This window comes from Myotis myotis, unplaced genomic scaffold (assembly GCF_014108235.1).
Source record: "Myotis myotis isolate mMyoMyo1 unplaced genomic scaffold, mMyoMyo1.p scaffold_m19_p_10, whole genome shotgun sequence".
Classification (NCBI taxonomy): Eukaryota; Metazoa; Chordata; class Mammalia; order Chiroptera; family Vespertilionidae; genus Myotis; species Myotis myotis.
This window is the reverse complement of record NW_023416314.1, coordinates 49,800,164-49,827,781: the sequence shown is the minus strand read 5'-3', so window position 1 is coordinate 49,827,781 and position 27,618 is coordinate 49,800,164. Positions and strand designations below refer to the sequence as shown.

Below are 27,618 nucleotides of genomic sequence, written 5' to 3'. Positions count from 1 at the left end.
AAAGTAGATTCAAAGTCCAATATTTAAATAGTGAATATATTTTAACTCTGAACAAATATATTCTGAGCTAGTCAAAGTGACTTGGTTGAAAGAAAACTTTGATTTACATTTTTGTCTTCCTAAGGGTAGGAAGAATTGAAAGGGAACAAAAGAACTTAGAGTAATTTCTGATTTTACTCTGCCAAAATGAAAGCCAGGTAAATCTTACTAGTAGGTAATAGTTTAAACATGCCTTGAATCAATTATTTAGTCTTACAAAGAACTCATTATAAAAGCTTTTTGAAATATCTAAAACCTGAGAATTCATCAGTAAGAAACTCTATCTACAAAGAATTTTTCAAGAAACACTTGAATTGGGTTATCAAGATCTCTTGATAAGGTAGACGTGGATACTAAGGAAAGCCTGCTATTGCATGTTAATTAGTCAGTACAACAGACTATGGGAGAAAAAGTAAAGACAAGTTAAAAAGCAAAAAGAGTAGTGGCACAACAAAATGCTATTCTAGAATGCCAACGTGACAAAATGTAAACAGCATAGAATCTAGAGGCAATACCCTTGGGTAATTTTGAGTCTGCCACTTTCTAATGTGACCTTAGGCAAACCACTTACCCCACTTGTAAAATGAGTATAAGAATACTGTAGCTACCTTGCTTACCTGGCGGGGTTGCTGAGAAGGGCATTGTGAAAGGAAAAGTACTCACAAGATCAAAAGAGTTCAAAAGAGTTAGCATGAAAGAGATCAACTCAATAATGTAAAATTCTCAAGGGACTGAAGAACTGTCAAAAGGCTTGGGACAAGCTGTCCAGAGAGACTTGTTTTAGACCAAGTACAGTCTCATTCTTTATCCTCTGCGTAGTCATGCACACCTGCCTCGGATTATGCCCATGTTTCTCCATCTTAATTTCAGAAAATTGCTCTTGAACCATCAGCTATATTATTTTTATCATTTATACCTCCGTTTCATTGACATAATTAAAATATTTATCAGTCTCTCCTACCCACTCACGTGTCTTTGAGAATTATGTATTCAATTCAAGTGAAGCATTATCAGGGAGAAGTTAAGATGAAGACTCTTGGGTCAGATTGCCTTGGCTTAAAGCCAAAATCCACACCTTAACAAATATGTAGGAGTAGAAAACTTACTTAACTTCTGCGTGCCTCAGTAAAATGGGTGAAGGTTCATAACTGAGGATTCTTCCTGTTGGGGTCTGTAATTGATACTTTCCTGTGGGGTCTGTAATTGACTAGAGTGGTAGGTGTGAGGGCTCCCCCTTCTGGCCTCCTGACTCCATTTTTTTTAAAGATTTATACTTTTATTATAAAAAAAAAAGATTTATACTTTTATTATAGTAACAATAGTTGTTACAGTGAGATGTACACACACATACAGAATTATTATATTTAAATTCATATAGAACAATATTTACATTTTAAGTTACAGCTCTTGAAGTTAGAAGATGAAGTAGAACTTAAGTTTTACAACAGAGGATACAAAAATACACAAAGCAAAAATAGAGTTGACAGTATAACTATCTGTTCTCGATGCAGCATTGTAGACTAATAGTTTAAAGAGCAGATCCAAGCCATTTCATCCAAGTTTTTGACATGGGATGCTAGGCTGCCTGGTTTCCACTTGGGAAATGTATTCTTTTAAAAATTATTATGTTGACAAACATATACAGTTTTCCATCTTTTTTTTCAAGTATAGTTCACATTCAATAGTATTCTGTATTAGTTTCAGGTGCACAACATAGTGGTTAGACAATCATACTTTACAGAGTGTTCCCCCTAATATTTCAAGTACCCCCTCTGCCCCGGCCCATACATAGCTATTACAATATGATTTGTTTCCTCCATTGACCTCTCCCCAGCCACTTCTACCCCCCCCCCACTACTCCCCCTAGTGACTGTGTCCATTGGTAATGCTTAGATGCATTTATACAAGTCTTTTGGTTCATCTCTTACCCCCACCTCCACCCCTCCCCTGCCTTCCCTCTGAGGTGTTTTTTTTTTTTTTTAATATATTTTTATTGATTTCAGAGAGGAAGGGAGAGGGGAGAGAGAGATAGACACATCAATGATGAGGATCGAGTTGGCAACCCCAGGCATGTGCCCTTGACCAGAATCAAACCCAGGACCCCTCAGTCCACAGACCGATGCTCTATCCACTGAGCCAAACCAGCTAAGGCCCCCTCTGAGGTTTGACAGTCAGTTCAATACTTCTCTGTCTCTGGATTCAATTTTGTCCATTGGTTTATGTTGTTCACTATATTCCACAAACGAGTGAGGTCATGTGGTGGGAAACGTATTTTTATAGTCCTGTAAAGATTCCACTTTTGGCCACACTTCATTGTTGGGGGTACCCAAAGCTCTGGAAATTCTGAAGAGTTTACCAATTTCTGAATCCCCATGGAAAAGTGGTTTCTTCATTGCTAATTCTGCAAATATAGTGCTTTTACTCCAAATGGCAACTGGAGTTGAATAGCAAGCTGATCCCAGCAGTACTTCTGGGGATCTATACCAAAGTGTTTCTACCTCATGAGCATATACTGTAATGGGTGTTCCAAAAGCTCTGGCAAGGACAAAAACCAGACAGTTTAATTGTTCCTTTGTCACTTGATCAACAGAGTTTGAGGTTTTACCTGGTAAGTCTTGGTGTAGAACGATTCTAGAGTGACAAAACAACCCCTTGTAGGTTTTGGTACAAATAACCCTTAACAAGTGAAAAATCCATGAACTGACTAGGAGGGATAGAATCCAAGCATTTCTTTAGATCCCTGGAAGGTATTTAAAGATGAGATATAACCTAGAATCCTGCATGAGCACATTTTGCAGACTGACTATATTTGGATGATGAAATTCAATTAATAGAGAAATTTCCTGAATTTCAGTATAAAGAACCCCTTCCTCTTCACTTTCTAGTCTGATTTCTTTTATAGTTACCGCGTGACCTGTAGTTTTGTCTCTACCCGTAGGTACTTTCTGCAATTTTCTCTATTTTGATAGTCTTCCATAGTCGGTCAATAGTTATGGTAGATGCCAACTAATGACCCCGTGACGGCTACCATGTCAACATTGCTCTTTCCCACTGGACTTTATTTTAAATGAGGTTTCCCTTTAACAGTTTTCACAGAGGTTAGTAATCGAATCACTAAATTGCATCCTGATTTCCTCACTGGACCTAGCCTGGAAGGAGCACTGATGCTTGTGCTCCTGGGCTGTCTACTGCAGAGTCACCCCAGGCTGATGGATGTTTCCAAAGTGCAAGCAATAGCCAACACGATATTCATCATCTATGAAGGGAGAATGCCAGGATAATCAAAGTTTGTAAATCACACTCTTTGGGGCTAAGAAATAGGTTGTTTATCTCTATTTCCTTCAAGCAATGGAAAGTGTGCATGTCTTTTGCTGTTTGCTCTGAGACCCATTCCTTGCTCTGCCTTGTATTATAGAGTGAAGATTCCATTCGCAAGTGCTTTTAGATCGATTCAAAAGGAGGCATCAGGAGAAAATTGGAATTTGAAAGGTGGGGGTGGGGGAAGCTTGGGTATTTCTTCAAAAAATGATACCAATTCTACACAAATATTTATAGAGAATACGAAAGGAGGGAGACTATATCAATTTATTTTATAAATTGAGTATTGCTTTCAAATAAAAAATCCTGCGAAAACAACAAGAAAAAATTGTGGGTAATTCTCATTCGAGAACATAGATGCAAAACTCTTATTATTTAAAAAATATTTTAATTGATTTTTAGAGAGAGAGGATGGAAGAGGGAGAGAGAAATATTGATGTGAGATCAAAACATTGATTAATAAACATATGATAAGAGCCTCATACCCAGAATATATTTAAAAATGCCTATTAATAAGGAAAAAGAAATAAGCAAACAATTATAATAATAAAAAATGCGCAAGAGACTTGATGAGGCACTTCGCAAAAAATAATAGCCAATACACATTTGAAAAGGTGCTCACTTCAACAGTCATAAAAGATACAAAGTAAAATCAATGACTATATAGCTACCAGAATGACCGAAAATAAAAAAGTGACAATGTCATGTCTAGGAAATTTTAAAGCTACTGGATCTCTCAGAACACTGATGATGGATATGTATTTTGGTACAACCAATTTTAGTCCTTGGTAGAGGAAATGAAATCACATGTATATCAAAAGACATGTAATGATCACGAATGTGGTTTTCCCAGGGCACGGATTATCTATTGCACTCCAGATGTGCTGACCCCTGCAATTTCCCCAAGTGTGGGAAACTCGACTGCATAATTTGTAGTAGTAGGGGGACTGCATTTGTGCAAAATTTAAAGAAAAAAAAAGGGAGAGATGTAACACTATTCATAGAAGCACAATTCATTATAGTCAATTGGCCATTACCCAAAAGTCTATCAATAATAGAATGGATACATAAATTGTGATATAACCAAGCAATGGAATACTATACAGCAATAAAAATAAGAACTGCAGCTACTAGTACACACAATGTGGACAAATTTCATTAACGTAATGTTAAATAAAAGGCACAGGCACAAAAGAATACATGTCACATTATTGGATTTATCTGAAGCTCAAAACAGACAAAAACTAATCTATGGTGCTAGAAGTCATTCTGTGGTTAAAATTGGGGAGGAGGTAGTGGCAGGAAAGGGTTAAGATGGAAGTTTCTGGGATTCTGGCAGTATTCTATTTCTTGACTTGGGTGTAATTACCAGAGCATGTTCATGTGTTAATTTATTGATCTTTACACTTACAGTTTTTATACATATCTGTATGTTATACTTTAATAAAATTTTTAAAAAGCCAAAACAGTGTTATATTTTTCAAGAATATATAAGTACTTGTAAAAATGAATACATGGAAGGTGAATTAAAAAGACATGTATTTGCCTGGCCAGAGTGGCTCAGTGGTTGAGCATCGACCTATGAACAGGAGGTCATGGATAGATTCCTATTCAGAACACATGCCAGGTTGTGGGCACGATCTCCAGTGTGGGACATGCAGGAGGCAGCCGATCAATGATTCTCTTTCATCATTGATGTTTCTGTCTCTTCCTCCCTCTCGCTTCTTCTTTGAAATCAATAAAAATAGTTTTTTAAAAAGAAAAGAAATGCATTTGATATACTAAAATGAATACCCATAGGAGAAGGGGAATGTAAGTGAACAAGGGAAGAAGAGGGAGAAATGTACAATTTTTTTAAAAATTTCCTCTATCTGTAACCTGCTACCACCATTCCTCATTTATGTTTCTCTTTCTCTCTTCTGTATTAGACTAGCTAATCTTCTAAAACGTGCTATATTAGATTGGGTAGTTTATCCTCTAAATTGCGTTCCTTTAATTTTTTCTCCAAATAGGCATGTCATTAATTTACTTTTCCTCCTCATGTAATGATTTCCTCCAATCTATTTTTTACCTTGCCATAAGAATTACCTTTCTAAAATGGAAGTCCATCAGGTACTTTCATGACGTGCACATCCTTCAGGAAAAAAATAGAGTTCTTCAAAACATGTGATAGAGCCTTCAAAAGCTGGCTTATACCTACATTTTTAACTATTTCCCTATTTGGCTTTTATATGTCAATTGCATTGAATTCCTTGTCATTCCCACCCATAGATCATCATGCTGTTGTATTCTTCCATGCATTTACACATGCGGTGTCCTACAGAATGCCTGATGAAATCAGGAACATACTGACACTGTTATGGCAAAATGTGACTGCTAGCTATGTGCTCATTCTTCTGGGAGAGCTACAGGGATTTGTTCAAGCAACAATTTTACAAATTGAAATAAAAGCTGGGGGTGGATTTAAAAAAATGTGTATTTGTTAGGATATATTTAGCTGCTGTGGTTCAAAATAATAACGGCTTAAACAAATTAGAAGATCCTTTTCAATCTCATGGATAAATCTGGATAGGCAATTTATGGTTGGTGTGATGGCACTATAGTTATAAAGGGCCAGGCTTTTTTTTTTTTTTTTTTTTTTTTCCATTATTGCGCTATCATTCTTACCTATGGCATCTATCTTGTGAATAAAATGGCTGCTCCAACACACATAATCACATCCACTTTCCAGCCAGCCGGCAGGAAGAAATAGTCAAGGGGAGGCTGGCCAGTGTGACTCAGGGTTGAGCATCAACCTATGAACCAGGAGATCACGGTTCGATTCCCAGTCAGGGCACATGCTCAGCTTGTGAGCTCAATCCCCAGGAGGGGTCGTGCAGGAGGCAGCCGATCCATGATTCGCTCTCATCATTGATGTTTCTATCTCTCTCTCCCTCTCTGAAATCAATAAAAATATATTTAAAAAATAGGAGAAAAGATTCTCCTTTCTTTTAAAAGAGTGGAGCCTGGAGGTTGCACACTTCATTTTAAGAAATTCCCATTATTTAGATCAGTGGCCAGTTTTGACCCCCAGGAGAACTTTGATAATGTCTGGAGACATTTTTGGTGTCACAACATGGAGAAGTGTGCTACTGGCATCTCCTAGGTAGAGACCTGGAATGCCTCTCCTTGAAAGTAGTCTAGAGGTTAACAAGATAAGAAGTATGAGAACAATAATAATCTTTGATTCAATCTTATTTCTGGATATTGTCCCAAGGCAGTAATTGAAAAGAAAATAGTAATGTTTGTCAAATGTTGGCTGTAAGTTTTATTAGTGTCATTAATAAAAGTTTTACTCTACATGTTACACAACCTAAATGATTATTTTTAAAATCTATATATATATATATATAAAGAGGTAATATAGTAATTAGCCCGGGCACCATAACAGTCACGACCAGTCAGGAGGAAGCTGCGCACGTAGGTGAGGCCCGGAGCAGACACAGACAGGGGGGCCTGGGGTTGCTCCAGCTGCAGTGCACCAGCAGTCCCACCTCTGCACATGAGCTGCAGAGGAAACACCTCTTCTGACTGCTCATTGGCTAAGCTCCCGGTACACCACTCGCAGCATTCATGGTAACTTGGGTAATAAGAATCCAAGAAGGTGATCTAGGGCAGGGGTGGGCAATCTTTTTGTGAGTGCATGCCAAAACCAGCAAAATCTCTGACTCAAAATTCTTCTGCGTGCCAACCCTAATTTCTTGAGAACATGTTACACCTACTTGATATCTCTTAAGGTGTACATATGTGAAGAACCTTGAAGAAATAAAATTCATTCGAGTAACAAAAACACAGTATATGATGATGAAAAATACATTTATTTTTTAATGTATACATGTACACTGATAGTCCGACAGAGAACTTTATGACTCCGTTTGATATTATCATTGGGACTTTTGCTGCTGCATCACTGATGACAGAGATTTTACATCAGGTTTATATTTTGTGACCTTTAGAGATATGCACGAGCTACTACTTTTATCCATCAGGCTACTCCTATTACGAGACTTAACAAAATTCATCACTGAGAACAAAGATTCATAATTGTAAATGGAAGATTATAAGAGAGGGTTTCACATGCCAGCAAAAGTTACTGGCATGCCATGTTTAGCACGTGTGCCAGGGGTTTCCCACCCCTGATCTAGGGTTTTTCCACCTCACTCCTGGAGGAAAAAACGAAGGTCTGCTGCGGGAGGGGCTAAGAAATGTCATATCCTGCCCTAGCCAGTTTGGCTCAATGGATAGAGCCTTGGCCTATGGACCGCAGGGTCCAGGTTCAATTCTGATTAAGGGCATGTACCTGGGTTGCAGGTTCCTCCCTGGCAGGGGCCCAGGTCAGGGCTCATGCAGGAGGCAACCAATCAAAGTGTTCCTCTCACATTGGTGTTTCTCTTTGTCTTTCCCTCTCTCTTCCACACTCTCTAAAAATCAATGGAAAAATATCCTCAGGTGAGGATAAAAAAAAAAAAAAAGAAAGAAAGAATGAAAGAGACATCTTGAAAATGCCTAAAGAAAGTTGTCATTTTTTCGTGGTGAAGAGACTGGAGTCTGCGCTGATGAAAACACCTTAGTGGCTACAGCGGCTGGCAGTGGCAGCAGCAGCGGGGTGATGGGGGTGGCGTCTTCCCCTGATCAGCTGGTTGCCTCCTGCAGAAGGAGGCCAGACTGCTGCAGGGAGTGGGCCTAAGTTATCTGTAGGATATCCCCTGAGGGCTCCCAGACTGTGAGAGGGGGCAGGCTGGGCTGAGGGACCCCCTCTCCAGTGCATGAATTTTGTGCGCCAGGCATATATATATATATATATATATATATATATATATATATATATATAGTTGATTTCAGAGAGGAAAAAAAAAAAGAGGGAGAGAGATAGAGATAGAAACATCAATGATGAGAGAGAATCATAGATCAGCTGCTCCTACTGGGGATCAAGCCCACAACTAGGTCATGTGCCCTTGACTGGAATCGAACCTGGGATCCTTCAGTCCACAGGCCAACGCTCTAGACACTGAGCCAAATCAGCTAGGACCCTAAATGATCATTTATGTAGCCATCAGTGGGAGATCAGTCAGGGGGTTCCATTGCTCAAGTATGAGGAAGGAACAGAAATTGGCTCCCTATGACCTACATACTTTTTTGCAAGTCAACTGGGCCATTCCTGGCCTGGCTCCTGTGGACCTCTCTGATTTCATCTCCTGGAGTCATTCTGTGCTCTGTGCCCTAGATACACCGAATGGCTTATAGCTGGCTGCTTACAAGGCATTTGGTTCATTCCTAGGATCACTCAAAGGACTGTGTTCTCCTGTGTTTGGTACTGGTGCTATATTCTTTAAAAAGACAAATCCAAGAGACAGTGTATGGGTTCTCAATCTTATAGCATCTGAGTACTACCCAATTTAAACTAAATGTTCTCTTCTCTGTTCACCTGGGATCAGAAATAGTGATGCTTTTTAGGTCCCCAGATATACCATTCTGATAACTTATTTAAAGCAGGTTTTCAAACAAAAATGGCAACCCTTGCAGGTGGTCTGCAGTAATGAGAAGAATGCCACAGATTTGGGTCTTGAACACAAAGAACATCCCAACTTTCTCAAGAGACAATACAGTACAGTTGTGAAATTACAGACTTGGCGCCAGTTCTGCCACCCACTCATAGAACTTTGAGCAAGTTACTTGTTCTCTCTGTACCTTATGTCCTTGTTAAAATGGGAATAGTAATAGTATATATCTCATAGACTAATGAAGATTAAATAAATACATTTATCTATACAAAGTGCTTACAATGGCTGCTAGCTTTTTTAGTTGTACTCATGGTATTTTAATTTATGAAGATGACTGAAAGATGACATGGAGAATCTAATGCTATTGAAAAAAATTTTTTCTTACTCACATTCTCCAAGAGGAGGGGGCTACATCACACCATGGGGGCCACATGGGGAAACACCAGTGTTCATCAGGAGGCAGAAAGAAATGAGAGGGGAAGTCTGGCCCAGAGCTTTTACTATTTTTCATGGGAAAGGCAAGGCAGGGCAGGAGAAATAGTTCAGGACTGGTTAGTTTAAATAATTCTAGTGGGCTCTGAGCTACAGTCTCTAGTTTTCTGGTACCTGGCCCTTGGTGATTTAGGGCAGGAAAAATATTGTCTTGCTGTGGAAGAGTAGGATAAAGAAGGTGGTTTGGGGTATGGACTTGGGATTTGGTTGGTTTGTGAGTGAAACACATGTTTTTAAACAAATTGTTAATTATCTTTGGGAATTAGCTAACCCTGGGAGGGACAGTCTCTCATCAGCCAGCTAGACCCCCCAGTATATCAAAACATCATAAAATATTAAAAATATAATTAATGCACTAGCCTTTGGAAAGTGTTGTATGAGTTAGCTATTCTTCTGCAGGAGATACTGAGCCTTGTTAGAAGTCAAAGACAAGGAGAATTCAAATAGGACTCAGTGTGAAGGTTTGAGTTGTTTTTTTTTTTTTTTTTTTTTTTTTTTTTTACAGATAGCAGAGAACTTCAACGAGCTTAGAAAAACTGCCCAGAATTTTTCTGTTGGCTTGTGTCTCCCCTGGTTCTGGAAAATTGTACTTCAGTTCCAGTTCCTGACACTGCGATGTTGACTTACTGATCAGTGTCTTCAGTTAAGAATTATACATGTCAACTCACATTTTGGTTTCCATGGAAACCACCTAGGGATGTGCTTAACCACATTTTTGCTTTGACCATGATACTAAAGGCTTTATGACATTACATAGCAACCTTGAAATGAGACAATACTAAACTAGTACCACCAACCCAGAGTAACCAAATAAAAGTATAGAGGTAGGTGTGCGCAAAACATGTTAGTAGCACATAGCATCTGGGAGACATGGTTAGGAATTGTAGTAATACAATCCTAAAGAACAGTATGGTGATTACCAGAGAAAAAGGAGGTTGTGGGGAGGTAGAAGAGGGCATAGGGAGGATAAATAATGATGGAAGGAGACTTGTCTCAGGGTGGGAACACATGCTGCAACCTTTTACAGCGAGGATTCAGGATCTAGAGAAGGGGCCGTGCACAAATGAATGCACTAGACAAGAAATATGAATTTAGAAGGCATGGGGGTGCGGGGGCCAGGCGGAAACTTTTCTCTAGTGGAGAGGCTCTCTAACTTCTTGGTCCTGTTTGCTTTAATTCACTTGAATACACATTTACCCTTTAGGAATGAATACAGGCATATCAAAGGTAAAGTTTGGTAAACAGTAAAAGGATTATCAGGTTAGGGGATTGCCTTGAGCCATTTGGCCAACAACAGGGCGATATTATGCTGATTTTCAGCCCTGCTAAATATCGCATTAATATGTTAACTACTGTTGGTCTTAGCCTCCGGTAACATACAATACAATATACAGATGATGTATTACAGAATTGTACACCTGAAACCTATATAATTTTATTAACTAATGTCAGTTCAATAAATTTAATAAGAAAGTAAAAAAATATCCTGAGATATTCTTGATACCGTCTGAAAACAGCCCTCAAACGAGATCAGTCACTCATTTTATCTTGCCCAGCTTTTAGGACCTAACTTGCCTTCTAGATTGGTGCATGCCTTGCAGATTAAATCTCTTACTAGGTTTCCCTTGGCCTCATTGATAAGTCATATAATAAGCAATTGAACAAGTAGCAGAAGTGGAATGGAGATGAATACATTTGTTTGAGAATTCTTTCAAAAAATACCTGCAGAACTTTCTGGCAATTGATTATAAATAGGGGATGACGGGGCAGGAGATTGAAATCTAATGATCTTAAAAATTGGTCATTGCCGTTAAGAAATAAATCATTGAGCAAGGCCTAGATTAGGTGGCCTAGCACATGTCCCTAGGATGTGGTAGGAAGGGAGATTATTGAAGAATATAGAAACCAGGTGGTTCTCGATATTCTTCAGTAATGGGATGTGGGTAGGAAGAATGAGATCCAGGGTGATATAACACCTGGGCAGAGTTCACAGGACTAAGTTCACAAAGCAGAGCACAGGCAGTTGAATCTAATGTAGTACAGAGGCCACCTGAGACAAAGTAATACTAACAATTGGATGTGGCAACATGGAGTCCTTGGCAAGAACAGTATGAATGGTGAAGTAAGGGAGCCACATTTCAACAATTGGAGAAACACTTTATCTAGGTTACATAGAAGTGACTTTTAGATCACTCAAGAAGTTGCACAATGAAGAGAATGGACTGAATCCACAGAAGGTACCCAGTGTATCCTTTCTTCTTTAAAAGTGTTATATTTGCAGTATGGTGATTACAGAGGGAAAGGGGGTTGAGAGGGAGGGGGAAGAGGGTAAAGTGTGGTTAATGGTGATGGAAGGAGACTTGACTTGGGGTGGTGAAGACACGATACAATGTACAGATGATGTATTGTAGAATTGTGCCCCTGAAAGCTATATAATTTGATTAACCAGTGTCACCCCAGCAAATTCAAATAAATGAATAAATAAATAAATAAATAAGTTCTATTTTATTTTGATTCAATTATGTACAGTATATAGTACCTGGTAATGGTAATAGGCAACTATGTTACTCATGTTTACCATGTCTCTTGATTGCATCATTTTCTCTTGTGCTTGATTTAATCCCATATTGTTTTGTTCACTATGGCCTTTAAGTGTACAAGATTCGCTGCTAATATTGTCAGTAAGAGGCTATGATGAATGATTGACCTGAGAACAATTAATGACAATATGTTTAATGACAGTGAAGGTGGAAAATCAGTGATGGTTATCACTTATCTGTCAGGTATGTTCCATTCCACCACAGCTATGATCTTGAAGAAAAAGAACAAAGTGATGGGCGCTGTTAAAGGATCTGTTTCACTGAAGGTAACAAGACTAACAAAAATTTGAGAAGGGCCTGTATCAAACATGCAGAAACTTATTAATGACCTGGGTTGAAGACCAGACACAGAAGTGTATCTCTCTCAACACCAAGACGATTACAACCAAAGCAAACAATTTGTTTGCAATGTTGAAAAAAAGGGCTGAACCTGATTCTGATATTGAATTTACTGGGTGGTTTAAGTGATTCAAAAACAATTATTCATTATATAGTGTGAAAGTGAGTGATAAGCCTGCGAATGCTGATAGAAGGCAGCTGAAGAATTTCTGGAAACTCTAGCTAAGCTGAATGAGGAGGGAAATTACCTGCCAGAGGAAATACTCAATGTAAATGAAATCTTCCTGTTCTGGAAACAGACGCCTGAAATGAGGGCAAGTCAATGCCAGGTTTCAAGGCTTTTAAGGACAAGATAACAGTCTTGCTTTGGGGCAATGTTGCAGGATACAAATTGAAACCCTTTGTGATCTGGTGTAGTAACCCTAAGGACCTTCAAGCATACTGATAAGCACACAATGCCAGTGTTCTATAGGAGCAATAAAGTCATGGATGACCCAGCTCCTCTTCCAAGATGTCCTCCTGAATTACAATGACAGCAAAATGGACAAGTACTGTTTGGAGGGTAACATACCTTTTAAAACTTTGCTTCTTGTCAATAATGCTCCCAGACATCCTTTTATTGGTGATCTTCATCCCAATATCAAAATCATCCCTCCAAATATCACCTCTTTGATTGAACCAATGGATCAAGGAATTATAGCAACTTGTAAGCCTTACTACCGGAGATGAACTTTACCCAGATAAGTATTGCAATTGAGGACACTGATGCAATTCTGAAAGGATTACATCTATGATGCATCAAGAATCATGCTTTGGTTTAGGGTGATGTCGCCAAGGAGTATATGAGGGCATCTGGAAAAAGACACTCAAAGAGGTTTGTCCATATCTAAAAGGACTGGTCTAGGGTAAAGAGGTTGCAAAATCAAAAAGACTGTGGTTGAAATGTCCAACAACTTTAAGTTGCGTGTAGTTGAGGATGACACTGAAGAACTCCTAGAGGTGGTTCCAAGGAAGTGACTGATGGGTAGTTCTTGAAATTGGAACAGAAATGCATAACTGAAGAAGAGACAAGAGGAAAGGAAACTGTAGGAGAAGAAAAAGAAGCAAACCCCCCCCCCCCATCCCAACAAAAAAATAAATAAAGAAAGAACCCCCAAGAAAATTCACAATGAAGAGTTTAACAGATGCTTTCGCAGACCTCAACTACAAGCTCCTTAAAAAGTTTGAAGACATGTACTTTTAACACTGAAAGGTGTTCATTCACAGGAATGTTCATGGCAATTATCTATATAATAAAAGCCTAAGTGACTGTTACGGCAAAATGACCAGAATGATCAGTTGCTATGATGTGCACTGACCACCAGGAGGCAGACGCTCAATGCAAGAGCTGCCCTCTGGTGGTCAGTGCATTCCCACATAGGGAGTGTCACTCAGCTAAAAGCCAGGCTCACGGCTGGCGAGTGCAGCAGTGGTGGCACGATCCTCTCCCACCTCTGTGGCAGTGCTAAGGATCAGCAAGCCGAGTGGTAAGGAGCAGTGAGCAGGTGGGCAGTAAGGAGCAAGAGGCCCAGACTGTGAGAGGATGCAGGCTGGGCTGAGGAATGCCCCACCCCCAGTGCACGAATTTCATGCACTGGACCTCTAGTCTGTTTATAAGCAAATCTTTGATGAAAAAAAGAAGCAAACCAAGCAAACTACTATGGATATATTTCTGAAAAGAGTGACACCTTCTCAAAGGTCCTTCAAAAGTTATTCTTTAAAAAAGCATTGTTATTATAGGGGAGGATAGCTCCATGCATATTATTACCCCTGAAGACCTTCCAGTGGAGGTGGAAAACAGTGATATTGATGATACTGACCTTGGTGTAGGCCTAGGCTAATGTGTGTGTATCTTAGCTTTTACAAAAAAAAAAAGTTTTAAAGGTAAAAAAATTTAACTAAAAATATTAAAAAGCTTATAGTTTAAAGATAAAAATATGTTTGTACAGCTATACAATATGTTTGTTTTAAGCTAAGTATTATTATAAAAGAGTTGAAACATTTAAAAAAATTAAAACTTTTACAAAGTAAAAATGTTAGTTACAGTAAGCTAAAGTAAATTTAGTTTTGAAAAAAATATTTTTTTATAAATTTAGTGTAGCCTAATTGTACAGTGTTTGTGTCTACAGTAGTGTACAGTAATGTCCTAGGCCTTCACAATCATTTTCCACTCTCTCACCAACTCATCCAGAGCAACACCTAGTCCTGTGAGCTCCATTCATAGTAAGTGCCCTTTACAGGTGTACCATTTTTTATCCTTTTCTACCATATTTTTACTATACCTTTTCTGTTTGATACACAAATACTTACCATTTTGTTACAATTGCCTAAGGTATTCAGTACCATAACATGCTGTAAACTTATAGACTAGGAGCAACAGACCATACTGTATAGCCTACATGTGCAGTAGGCTATATCATCTAGGTTTATGATGTGCAAGAATTTGTGCACCAGGCCACTAGTGATGATATAATAATTTAGCTATATTGTCGAAATTGTTTTTGTAAGAATTTTAGATTACTTTCATTAATATTTTTCTGACATAAGTGGCATTGCTAGCCTATAAAACACGGTATGTTAGAGTGTAATACGCAGAAGGTCTGAAGTCAGAAGGCTTGGGATTGAATTCTGGACCCATCATTTACTGGCTGCCCCAAACCCTGTGGTCTGTATAGATAATGGCAGCATTACCATCCACCCAGTAGTTCAGACTTCTCCTCCTCCTCTTTTTTCCCTTAAATCTCCAACTCCAACTCATCACCCAATTCTGACAAGTCTGACTCCTGGTGTCTCTCAGTGCTGCCTCTTTGTCTTCATCCTCATTGTGCCTTAGTTGTCAGTGTCTGACTTCTACAACAGCCCCCAATAACTCACCTCTTTTAGTGTAGCTTCCTCATTGGCTCCAGAGTTATCTTCTCCAAACAGTACTCTGCTGACGTTGTAAGCAGTGGCAACCCACAGAGATTTTTAAAATCCAAACCCTTTGGAGGCCTTTTACAATCTGGTTGAAGCTTTGTTTCCCAGGCTCAACCCCATGACTTCTCAGCATGTACCTGATGGCTTAGTTAGTCAATGAAATTTTCACCATTCTCTTATTGCAAGGGTCTTCTGTACTCCCATATCTTTGCATCTGATGCGTTTTATTTTTCTCCCTGCCTAGTAACCTCTTCCCTACACTGCATATTTATTTTCACTTTTTAGAGCCAAACCATTGCTCTTAGGAAGTATTTCCCAATACTCTCTCTGTGTTATAATTATTTTACATACAATGAACAATAGGTTCTTTGTATGTAAACTTATTTCTCCTTATAGTCTTAGAACCTGGCCAAGAATATAGTCAATAATAGAAAGTACTCAATTTTAAAGTACTTTATAAAAGAAAAACTAAAAAAAAAAATAGGAATAAAAATAAATAAATAAAGTGCTTTCCAAAAAAGTAATGTTGGGCAGATCTCTGCTTTTCTTTCTTTCTTTTTTAAAGAATATATTTTATTGATTTTTTACAGAGAGGAAGGGAGAGCAATAGAGAGTTAGAAACATCGATCAGTTGCCTCCTGCACACCCCCTACTGGGGATGTGCCCGCAACCAAGGTACATGACCTTGACTGGAATCGAACCTGGGACCCTTAAGTCCACAGGCTGATGCTCTATCCACTGAGCCAAACCAGTCAGGGCAGATCTCTGCTTTTCTGATCCCCAGTTTTCTAGCTATAAAATTAGAATATTAATACCTACTTTGTAGAGCGGTTAGAAAATCAAACCCACTAAATTAATAAAAAAATATTTTTCAAATATTTTTTAATTGGCATAAAAGTGCCTTGTAAGTCATACATTTTTGTAACAGTTAACTTTTGATTTTAGGTCTGTCTCCAAGTATCCATTCTTATGAATCAGTTTAACGCCTGGAAAATAATAGACTTTTAATAACGCTTATTGAATTACATCCAATTCTGACATAGTCTGTATTAGCTAGTCTGGCCACGGTGATGAACCTAAAGGGTCAGGAGCACCTGGATGTACAAGATGTTAAGTCAGCCTGTAATGGGGTGACCCGTACAGACGACCACCAGGGACTCAGATCAAAATTTAGGAGCCTTTATTAAGCTGGCCAGCAACTACAGTTATAGCACCCTGCCGAAGCAGAGGCTGAACTGCAGTGCCGACTACAGGAGTTACATTTTATTATTAAATTCTGTGGAGGCCCAGAGAAAAATGTGTCTTTCAAATTCTGGGTCCCCAATATGGAGGAAACTCTCTTTATTTATACTTTTTCCAGTCCTTTGTCTCCCAAATTTGGAATGAGACTCCCGGGCCTTCTGAGAAAGAAGGCCTGCATGCTGGGGAGGGGCCATGAGACCATATCTCAAGGCCTGGCAACTGTCTGGGTGCCAGCACTGACAACTCTGTCTGGGGCATAATTTACGGCCTCTCTGGAATGGGAGGAGTCTTATTTTCCTTATTATTTAAGACAGAAGCCATACTATCACGGTTAAAATTTCAAACAGCAGTTTTTATGTAAGATGGATACTTCAAGCCCTTTTAAGCACGCTCTCCCTCCTGGAGCAGCCCTGCGCCTTCCGCTTACCCCTCTTCTTCTCCCACAGGTGTGCATTTCCTAAACTCAGGGGACCCCAGCAGACCTGCAATCACGGGAGCAATGGACAGTGGCAGCTTCCAGGCACTAACCCCCTGAACCTGTTCCCAGGGACCCCTTTTCTCTGAGTTTCCAGAGAGCCAAAGCAGCCCTGCCTAGGCTCTCTCCTGTTGCTTCTTCTGTCCTAGGCCCTTCCTTGTTTCACTGTTCCCAGCTTAAATAAACCTACTGTCAAAAGAAATAAATAATAGCCCTTTTATTTGGTTTCCTCACCCTCTACGACTCTCCTCTCCGCTTGATGGCAGTATAACGCAAGTGCAGTAACAAGAAGCTACACCAGGGGGCTCCCCTGCATTTTCCAAACGAAATCTGTGGAAAAAAAATGTTAACCTGAATGAATACTTGGGAGTTCTCAAGTAAAGTATTTGCTTCCTTTTGGAACAAGGCAATAGAGAACACACAAAACAAATCATAAGCCTGAAGACAACACTTTCATTTCTATCAAACCACTATCTGAGTTTTTCTTAGTCTGTTAAAAACCTCGTGGGGAATTACTAATCCCCTTTTAGTGAAGGGATTTATAAACTGAGGAGTCCAATATATTGTTTCTTATCAAGAGATTTGAGCCCAGGTTGAGCTAAATAGAAGATAAACCTGAGAATGCCAACATTTAATTACCATGATCTCAAGAAAATCCAGCAAATAGTGGAGAGGGGAGACCTAAATAAATGAAAGTACATTTGATGTTTTTCTTTCTAGAAAATCAGGTGCAAGTTATAATGCAAAGAGCCCTAGGTGAAGAGTCACGGACTGTTTGTAATTTCTGCTACTTGTGTAATCACTCACCTTTGTATCTCAGTTTTATCACTCTTAAATGAGGCTTTTGGGTGATGCTCTTTTTAAAAATCGGCTTTAATGAGATATTATTTGTATATACCATTCACCATTCTTAATATAATTTGATGAATTCTGAAAATGTGTACAGCCCTTTAACCACCATCATTATGATAGAGAACATTCCATTTCCACCACTACGAAGAGTTCCCTCTTGCTCCTTTGTAGACAGTCTCCTTCCATTATCCCTGGCCCTTGGAATACAGATCTGATTTTCATCACTACAGTTTTGCCTTTTCAAAAATATCAAGTCTGGTTTCTTGCACTTAACCTAATGTTTTTTACATTCATCAAAATTTACTTATCGCAGCCCTAACCGGTTTGGCTCAGTGAATAGAGTGTCAGCCTTCGGACTGAAAGGTTCCAGCTTTGATTCCAGTCAAGGGCATGTACCTTGGTTGTGGGCACATCCCCAGTAGGAGGGGTATAGGAAGCATCTGATTGATGTTTCTCTCTCATCAATGTTTCTAACTCTCTATCCCTCTCTCTTCCTCTCTGTAAAAAAAAAAAAATCAATAAAATATATATTTTAAAAAAATTACTTATTGCTGAATATGAAACTGGACAACCAATGGGTCCAGGCTGCCTGTCACTACTTGTGCCAATTAAACAGAGACGGGGTTGAATCATATGTGAGCGTTTATTCCAATATTGCAGGCAGTATGGGAGAGCAGGTCATTCACAAAAATCTGCTTTGCAGCCCCCAGCTGCTTACATAGAGTAGGACAAAGATTACATGTTGAAGTAAGGATTTCAGGAATGGGGAAGTAGGCAATGCAGGCTGGGGCAGGACTCCATTGTTTGGGCAACAAGGTTGTTAATCTTTCCATGACAATAGGCAGTTCTTGAATGAGAATGGACCACATTCCAAGGTTGACTCCAGGTCCAAGGATGACTCCCAGCCCGCAGGGATGTACCACTCCCAGCCAGGTTAGAATGTCCTTTCTTTAACCAACACAAGGTAATCATGGTTAACAGAGCACGATTAATATTTCCCATAGCTAGTCCCCAATATTCTATTTTTGGCCCTAACAAATATATGCCAATATTTGAATATATCACAATTTTAACCTATTTGTCAGTTGGTGAACACTTATGTTGTTCCCAGGTTTTTGTTTTTTTACTTTTATTGTTAAGACTACTATGAAGACATATACAAGTCTTCAAGTGAACATATGTTTATTTCTCTTGTTGCAGAAGAGCAAAGAAATACCAAGCACTCTTCCTAGAGAAAGGGAGGGACCCCATTTATTAACACTAGTGGACTCCGGAAATAATTTCCAAATCAGAGTGAAGAAACACACAGAGGGCTTCACTTTTTATGACCTTCTTTGGTCTTTGTCTTGCAGATATGGTTCCACCCCCTTCCGTGGGCTTATAGGAAGGCCCCCAGGTGTTGGAGATCCCCAGGCCATATCGGATGATCTGTCCTGGGGCCAGTGATAACCTCCCCCCCCCCCCCCCCAGGGCAGTGCATTGTTCACAGTTTTTATGGCCTGATACGCCTTGCAAGACCAGTTTCCTCCTCATTCTTGGATAAATTCCTAGAAGTAGGATTGCTGGGTTAGAGAGTAAGTGAATGTTTAATTTTTTGAGGAACTATGATTATTTTCTAAAGTGGCCGTATCATTTCTCATTGCCACTGGTGAAGTAGAGAGTTCATTTGTTTCACATACTTAACACTTGGTATTATCACCCTTTTTTATTTTAGCAATTCTAGTGGGTGTATAGCAGGGGTCCTCAAACTACAGCCCGCGGGCCACATGCGGCCTGCCGAAAACATTTATCCTGCCCGCCAGGTGTTTTTGCCGCCGCTGTCTGTCCTGCTTAGCAGCTGACTCATCCCGGGCCCGCAGTGCGCATGTGTGGAATGTCTGAGGGACAGTGAACTGGCCCCCTGTTTAAAAAATTTGAGGACCTCTGGTATATAGAAGTATCTATATGGGTTTAATTTGCATTCCCCTAATCACTAATGTTGTTGAGCATCTTTCCTTGTATTTATTTGCCCTCTATATATCTTTATTAACTAAATAAGATATCTTCACATTTTTAATATTTTTTTATTGATTTCAGTGAGAGGAAGGGAGAGGAAGAGAGAGAGAGAGAAACATTGGTGAGAGAAAAACATCAATTGGTTGACTCCTGCATGCCCCTACTGGGTATCGAGCCTGCAACCTGGGCAAGTGCCCTGACCAGGAATTGAACCAGCGACCTCCTGTGCACCTGACGATGCTCAACCAACTAGGCCACACGTGCTGGGCATTTTCACCTTTTTAACCTATCTTTTATTGAGTTGTTTGTCTTCTTATTACTGAGTACTTTGTATATTCTGGATAAATGCCACCTTATAGCCTTCGCAATTAGGTGAAATATCATTCAATTATTTCTTCATTTAAATAATATTTATTAAAGGTCTACTTTGTGCCAAGAATTAGTGATATAACCAAGACGAGGCAATGTCTTTGCCTTTATGAAGTTCACTTTCTTGTACAGAAAACATATAACAAGGAATCTCAGAAATAAAATAATTACAACACTTTCAGGTTGCTTTAAAAAAAAGAACAATTGCCACAATTGAGAATATTAAGACAACTACTGTAGATAGGGGTTTTTCAGAAAGCCTTTTTGAAGAAGTAAAATTGTATTAAGTCATGAAGAATGAGGAAACTAGCCCTAATCAAGAACATTCCAAGCAAAGAAAGTCCAATAGAAAGTCCCTGAGGCAAGAAAAAACTAGATACACTCTAGGAAGTAACAGAAATCCAAAGTGGAATGTGCTGAGCAGCGAGGACAGTGATACTGGAGAGGTAACCAGGCAATATATGCAGGGTGCAAAATCAACTCAAGAAGAATCTGGAGACTCGATCCCCAGGCGGGGGCATGCAGGAGGCAGCCGATTGATGTTTTGCTCTCACATAGATGTTTCTCTCTCTCCCCTTCCCTTCTTCTCTCTCTAAAATTCAACTTAAAAATCTTAAAACAAACAAAAAAAGAGTTGGAGACTTTGGTTAAAAATGAATGTCAAAGATTTATTAAAGGGTCTTTGGGTTTGTAAACCAGAAATACAACTAGGCAAAAACCCAGAAGTGTTCCAAAGAAGAAAGAAAAGTGAAGTTTTTATAGTAAAACGTGCATTCTTGAGAAGAATCAGTCCTGTATTCTTAGTCCTAGGATTGGTCCAGGGCAGTTTTCAGACAGATGTCAGGCTATCTAGATGATGGATACCAGGTGGTCTGAAGGATGGGCACCAGGGTGTCTGGTCACATCCAGTGTTAGGGATGATGTATGTCAGGTGGATGTCAAGTGTTCTGGATATGGAGTCCTTCAGGAGATAATTGGAGAATTATCTGGAGGCATTGGCACAGGACTGGGAAATTTAAAAGTGCAAGTTTCTAGGCTAGTTAAAACAAAAATAGAATTGTTTCCTCATGCCTCAACTTACTTGATTGTAATAACTTAACAGCTTGACTATAGTGACTCTATTTTATTCCTTCACTGTAGGTTCTTTAAGAACCAATTTATCCAAAGTACAATTAGAGGTCATTAAAAGATTTTAAATCAAAGAATGCTGTGATCTGGTTTACACTTTTAAAGCTCACTCTGGCTGATGTGTGTAGAATAGGCTATGTGTAAGGGACAAAAAGATTAGAATCAGGAAGTACAATTAGGAGGCTATTCCAGCTTTGAAAGAAGGGTGTCTTAGACTAGGATGGTACTAGTGGAGATAATAGAGAGGATTGAATAGATTTTGGTCTAATTTGGAAGTGAAATTAACAGGTTGACACTCAAGTTTCTGGCTTTAATAACTCACTGAAGGTTGCTGGAAGCCGGTCCATCCTTGCTACTTGACACAGTCGCTGCAAGGAAGAAACATCTGCACAGCATATGTTTCAAGGGACCTGGCATATATGGCATACTGTCCTTAATATGTTTGCTCCCTTTCTTGGCACTATGTGTTTTAACCAAGGTCACCTCTCTGAGAAAGGTTGTTTTCCCAGGTAGGGATTTTTCCCTGAAGTTCGGGAGGGAATAAAACCCCTTAACTGAGATTCAGAATTTTTCGAGAACCAAGATGGCGGCATAGGTTAACGCCGGAGTTTGCTGCTTTGAACAACTACTTCAAAAGTGAAACCAAAAAACGGAAGGGACATCACCCAGAACCACAGGAACGCTGGCTGAGTGGAAGTCCTACAACTAGGAGGAAAGAGAAACGCATACGGACACTCAGAGGAGGCGCAGTGCTGAAGTCAAATTCTGAGGTGCGGAGTGCGCGAGCGGGCTGGCGGCGGAGGGCGCGGTTGGCGTTTTCAACCGGGAGGGAGTCGCAGACTCTGAGCTCCAGATCCGGGCGAGTCTTTAGGGACCCAGACTCAAACGGGGGAAGCGGGACTGTCTGGCTTCGGTCAGAGTGAGTGCAGCTTTCTCTCTGAGCTTTGCAGCGGGTGCTGGGACTCAGAGAGGCAGAGCCCCTGGGGACAGGACTGAGAGCCGCCATAACTGCTCTCTCCGGCCCACCCTGTTGATCCTGTGCGACCCGCCCCGCCCAAGCCCTGCACAGAGGCTTTTGCCGGATAGCCTCAGGCAAAGGCTAGATTAGCACCTCCCTAGAGGACAGAAGTTCTCTCACTGCTGACACAGCTGATTCTCATAGCCACTTGGCCTGGAGGTCAAACCCTCCCTGGAATTAGCTACAACAATCAAGATTTAACTATAAGACTGCGAACAAAGACCACTAGGGGGTGCACCAAGGAAGCATAACAAAATGCAGAGACAAAGAAACAGGACAAAATTGTCAATGGAAGATATAGAGTTCAGAACCACACTTTTAAGGTCTCTCAAGAACTGTTTAGAAGCCGCCGATAAACTTAATGAGATCTACAAGAAAACTAATGAGACCCTCGATCTTATATTGGGGAACCAACTAGAAATTAAGCATACACTGACTGAAATAACGAATATTATACAGACTCCCGACAGCAGACCAGAGGAGCGCAAGAATCAAGTCAATGATTTGAAATGCGAGGAAGCAAAAAACACCCAACCGGAAAAGCAAAATGAAAAAAGAATCCAAAAATGCGAGGATAGTGTAAGGAGCCTCTGGGACAGCTTCAAGCGTACCAACATCAGAATTATAGGGGTGCCAGAAGATGAGAGAGAGCAAGATATTGAAAACCTATTTGAAGAAATAATGACAGAAAACTTCCCCCACCTGGTGAAAGAAATGGACTTACAGGTCCAAGAAGAGCAGAGAACCCCAAACAAAAGGAATCCAAAGAGGACCACACCAAGACACATCATAATTAAAATGCCAAGAGCAAAAGATAAAGAGAGAATCTTAAAAACAGCAAGAGAAAGAAACTCAGTTACCTACAAGGGAATACCCATACGACTGTCAGCTGATTTCTCAACAGAAACTTTGCAGGCCAGAAGGGAGTGGCAAGAAATATTCAAAGTGATGAATACCAAGAACCTACAACCAAGATTACTTTATCCAGCAAAGCTATCATTCAGAATTGAAGGTCAGATAAAGAGCTTCACAGATAAGGAAAAGCTAAAGGAGTTCATCACCACCAAACCAGGATTATATGAAATCCTGAAAGGTATCCTTTAAGAAGAGGAAGAGGAAGAAAAAGGTAAAGATACAAATTATGAACAACAAATATGCATCTATCAACAAGTGAATCTAAGAATCAAGTGAATAAATAATCTGATGAACAGAATGAACTGTTGATTATAATAGAATCAGGGACATAGAAAGGGAATGGACTGACTATTCCTGGGGGGGAAAGGGGTGTGGGAGATGCAGGAAGAGACTGGACAAAAATCATGCACCTATGGATGAGGACAGTGGGTGGGGAGTGAGGGCGGAGGGTGGGGCGGGAACTGGGAGGAGGGGAGTTATTGGGGGGAAAAAAGAGGAACAAATGTAATAATCTGAACAATAAAGATTTAATTAAAAAAAAAAAAGATTAAAAAAAAAAACAAACCCTTAACTAAATGCCAGGCGGTAGTTAATCACTTTAACTACGAACAATCACCCTTAAGCTACATAATCTTTACTCCCTGGAATGGAGATAAGAAACGCCCTAACCTTTGGAATAGAAATTGACAGGATTAAAATCAACTGGTATAAATACAGATGTAACAAGACAATAAAAGACAGAACCTGGCTGGAGATCCTGGCTAGAGAACCTGGCTAGGCTGCTGATCAACTGAACGCTGTCTCTGTGTCATTCCTTCTTCACTGACTCCGTCCACACCTTTGGGGACCCCTGGACCTGCTGGGGTTGGACCGCAACAAATGGTGGCATCATTTGCTGAAATGGGTAAGAGTTGGAGAGGACTAGAGAATATATGGATTTTAAAAATCATCAATAATTTCATTTTAGACATGTTAAGTCTGAAATACCTATTAGATGTCCAAAAGGAATGTAGGATGAGGGTCAGGTTCTTCCAGCAAGAAAAGCAGCCTACAAAGAAGGCTTACTCTCAAGGGAAGCCTGACTCCCAGTGTGCTGGGGTAGGGTCATTATCCTGAGAAGCACAGACAAATAAAAGTCAAGAACTAGTGGTGTAGCCCTGGCCAGGTTGCTCAGTTGGTTAGAGCATCAGTCCAATACGACAAGGTTGCAGGTTCAATCCCTGGACAGCCACATACAAAAATCAACCACTGAATGCAAGAATAAGTGGAACAACAAATCAATCTCTCTCTCTCTCTCTCTCTCTCTCTCTCTCTCTCTCTCTCTCTCTCAAATAAATAAATAAATAAATAAATAAATAAATAAATGTATTAAAAAGAACTAGTGGTCCTATTTCAGCTCATCTTAGCAAATATTTATTGAGTGCCCATAGGGTTCACCATGAGGAATGAACTTGGAGAGAAAACATGGTTTAAAGTCTGGTGACTTTGGCAAAGTTTTAACTTCTTTGATCTTTGTTCAATGATTGTGAAGATTAAATGTGTTAATTCATATGAAAGCCTCTGGATATATGTAGGTTCATATTATACATTGTGGGAGCAGGTGTTATTATGAGCAATAAATATGAATAATACTGCATACCTATAATATTGCTTTCTGAAAATGACTAATGACTTGGATGATGACTTAACATAATCAAAATAAGTGAATTTTACCTTGTACAAACCATCTCTTGCCTGAGGTGAAAAGATCAGGACAAAATGACTCCAAGGACACTGATGTGTGAACATTGAGCTCCCATGTGGGTGAAGAACACACCTCAGAATCTATGGGTCTCAGCAGATCTTTACCCTGATTGCATGTGACCATGACTAACAGCCACAGCTCAATTATGCTGGCTGCCATCTCTTTGTCATTGCATCAGATTGTTGTTTGTACTTTTTGTACCTTCTTTTACAGCCCACCTGTCAGCATTAGTCCACAATCTTGGTAATACATGCCCGTAATAGTCAGCCTTCCCTTCTATACAGTCTTATAAACTTGCTGCTTCAACAAAATCAGCATTTTTTTTTCACCCCTTTGAGTTGTAGGACAACTCATTTTTTTTTTCTCTCTCAAAAAACAGGTACTTTCAGATTGCCAAACCTTAGCTTTTACAAAGGCTCCTTAGACCCAGTATGTCCCCACTACTCACCTTATTGCTGATCTATTATTTATATTATAGGCTTAGATACATGTAAATTACCATTTCTTCTCAAAACACTCCTTGGCAGAATTCATTGCATCTTCATCTCTATTTCCATTTCACTCTATTTATAATTCAACAAGTATTTCTAGAATGCCTGCTGAATGGCAGGACTCTTTCAGATGCAAATGACGGAAACCCAATCCAAGTAGCTTAAACAAACTAGCTCATGTTTTATCACCTATATTTCCATTTCATTCTATTTATAATTCAATATACTTAGTCAACAAACATTTATAGAATTCTGGTAAATGTCAGGGCTCTTAGATGCAAATGACAGAAACTCAAATCCAAATAGCTTAAGCAAACTGGCTCACCTAACTAAAAATTATGAGAAAAAACTTGGTGAGATCCAGGCATTCAAAGGATGTCATTAGTATTCATCTTTCTTTCTTTTTTTTTTTTTTTGTACAGGCTGATTGGGTTGTGCCAGGAGCCGGTCCATCCTTGCTGTTTCAAGGGACCTGGCATATATGGCATACTGTTCTTAATATGTTTGCTCACCTTCTTGGCACTATGTGTTTTAACCAAGGTCACCTCTCTGAGAAAGGTTGTTTCCCCAGGTAGGGATTTTCCCCTGAAGTTAGGGAGGGAATAAAACCCCTTAACCAAGTGCCAGGCGGGTAATTAATCACTTTAACTACGAACAATCATGCTTAAGCTACATAATCTTTACTCCCTGGAAAGGAGATAAGAAATGCCCTAACCTTTGGAATAGAGATTGATAGGATTGGAATCAACTGGTATAAATACAGATGTAACAAGACAACAGGACACAGAACCTAGACACAGAACCTACACAGAACCTAGAGACAGAAGAACTTCGCTGGAGAGAACATGGCAAAAGATCCTGGACAGAAACTGGCCACAGAACCTAGCGAGAGAACCTGGTAGGAGAACCTGGACAGAACCTGGCTGGAAAACCTAGCGAGAGAACATGGCAACAGAACCTGGACAGAACCTGGCAACAGAACTTGGCAGGAGAACCTGGATAGAACCTGGCTGGAGAACCTAGCGAGGGAACATGGCTACAGAACCTGGCCGGAGAACCTGGAGAACCTAGCAAGAGAACATGGATACAGAACTTGGCTGGAGATCCTAACCAGAACTTGGCTAGAGATCCTGGCTAGGCTGCTGATCAACTGAACGCTGTCTCCATGTCATTCCTTCTTCGCCGACTCCGTCCACACCTTTGGGGACCCCTGGACCTGCTGGGGTTGGACCCCAGCATCTGGCCTGGCACCAGCATTGTTCATGGGTTATGGTCTCTGTAAAATGGGAGCAGTACTTAGGTAAACCAGTCTTGCAAGACCAGATTGTGGGAAAAGGGGCAGTGACTTAATTATAGGCTATCAAGAATGTACATTAGGTTACTGGCTCAGATTCATATTGCTAACCCCCCAAAATGTCTCATTTTCCCCATCAATTCATTAATCATCAAATTTGCTGTAATAGAGTGATGTGTTACAAAAGATAAAGAGCTAACTAAATCTTAATTCCAGCAAGCTAAGAATTTAGGACTGCTGCCTAGTAGGATAAATGTAGTGGCTTGTAATGGTAGGGAATGCAAATTTCATTTTGTGCATTTTCTGGGTTTTATTAAATGTGTACTTGATTATATTCAGTGTCATTGAATCTAAGGCCAAGAGGACATACACTGAAACAGAAAAGCCTTTAGATACGTGCTCTCAAGGCAATAGAGACAATCATCATTGATTTGTGTCTCTTTTTTATCCTTCAGCTCCAAGAACAAAGGAGTTCTTGCCATGAACCCAATTTGGGACTTTGGAAGTAAACCACTATTTTGCATGGCTCTGTACAGAAGAGAAGGTGAGCATAGTTAAGCTAGTTGAGTGGCCTGGTTAGGTAGAAAGTTCAGTTTGCTCTCTCACTTGCCCTGGGTTTCCTTGTGCTGGGAACCCTGAGTTGAGGGGCAGTGTTTCGGGCATGAACTGATAATAGAAGTAAAATGACCATGCAGCAAAGGCATGAACAGTGGACAGTCGCCCAGGCCAGGGCCTGGTTGGAGAATGTGGTGGAAATAGAGAATAAACTGTAATACCTTGAGACAAGAGAAATTAAATCATCAAGGAAAGTC

At 39.9% G+C, this 27,618-nt stretch overlaps 1 non-coding gene and 1 pseudogene across 1 annotated transcript; one reads left to right on the top strand and one right to left on the bottom strand.

Moving 5' to 3' along the window:
* Nucleotides 1-1,452: 1,452 nt before the first annotated feature.
* LOC118665419 lies at nucleotides 1,453-12,961 on the bottom strand (annotated as a pseudogene).
* LOC118665558 lies at nucleotides 4,161-4,325 on the top strand. Its single transcript, XR_004970666.1, has one exon. It is a non-coding gene; the product is annotated as a U1 spliceosomal RNA (small nuclear RNA).
* Nucleotides 12,962-27,618: the final 14,657 nt, after the last annotated feature.